This window comes from Mandrillus leucophaeus, unplaced genomic scaffold, assembly GCF_000951045.1.
Source record: "Mandrillus leucophaeus isolate KB7577 unplaced genomic scaffold, Mleu.le_1.0 Scaffold1, whole genome shotgun sequence".
Taxonomy (NCBI): Eukaryota; Metazoa; Chordata; class Mammalia; order Primates; family Cercopithecidae; genus Mandrillus; species Mandrillus leucophaeus.
Window position 1 is genome coordinate 7,923,873 of NW_012098097.1, and position 1,424 is coordinate 7,925,296.

Consider the following 1,424-nt stretch of genomic DNA (forward strand, 5'->3'; position numbering starts at 1 on the left):
ACTTTAGTCAATAGGAATGACACATTTTGGCCAACTGTTTCTCAGATGTATCTTTTTTTTTTTTTTTGAGATGGAGTCTGTCGCCCAGGCTGGAGTGCAATGGCACAATCTCGGCTCACTGCAACTTCTGCCTTCCGGGTTCAGGCGATTCTCCTGCCTCAACCTCCCAGGTAGGTGGGATTACAGGCGTTCACCACCATGCCCATCTAATTTTTGTATTTTTAGTAGAGACGGGATTTCACCGTATTGGCCAGGCTGATCTCGAACTCCTGACCTCGTGATCCACCCTCCTCGGCCTCCCCAAGTGCTGGGATTACAGGCGTGAGCCACCGCGCCTGGCAGATTCATCTTTGAGTAGTTTTAGGAGTTTTTCAGGCGGGGCAGGTGGATCTGACCTGGGGCAAAGGGATAAGGAAAGCTGTGACATGTCTAGTTAGGGCGTCATTGGGAGGAAGGATGAAGAAAGAAGGCCAAGAAAAATCGCTTAGAACGTTTCTTCATTCATTGGGGGACCCGCCATGTGCCAGCCAGGGTCCCTGCCCTCAAGGAGTTCTCAGTCTGCCAGGAAGCGGAAGGGTCCCACACAGAGGGCCTCCATGCTGTGACGCGGCTGTGCTAGAGGCGGCGGAGCCCAGGCGGCCCGCAGCGGGCAAAGGCACCTGAGGCTTCTCCCCAGGTCTCTTCTCCCAAGACTGAGCCTTGACTGCAGGCTCCATCTGCCTCCCCAGCCAGGAAGGTAAAGTCCCTGCACAGGCATCCGCAGCGTGTCTTAGGAGCCCTGCCAGAGACGGGGTAGTGAGGGGCAAGGAATAGTTCCTCGAGGTGAAAACCTATAATAAGACCCTAATAGTCACTGACTAGTACTCCGCAGACCCCAGCGCCGATCTAAGGCCTGGGCGTGCATGAACTCATCCTACCCTCCCAACCAACCCAGGAGATATCAGAGGAGTAAGGTTGGATATCATCAGCACAAGTCTCCTAAAGTTCACCCCACCGATGACAGGACTGGAGGGTTCACACTGCAGGGATCTGAGGTAGACATATGGAGGCACTCCCCGACCAGAAGGACCGTGAGAGTCTGAAATAATGTACCCTTCAGAGCACACGTTATCTGGAACAAACTCAGACGGTGCATGGGGGAGACGGGGATGGGCAGCAGATGACCTCACTCCAATGTCCTGAGCGCCTTACCCCGCCAGGCGCTGACCTCAGACTGGCGGAGGGGGCAGATGGGGCGAGATCATTCAGTATAGTGTGCGCCCAGCGCTGGAGCGACCGTGTCCGGGGACAGGGAGGGAGGAGCCGCCTGCAGAGGTGTGGGGACCCGAGGAAGGTTTCCAGGTGTCGCCCGATCCTTTGACCTTAACCCGAGATGCGCCGCGCGCGAGGTCGGTCGACGCCCTCCGCCTCCCGCAACGCCGCTG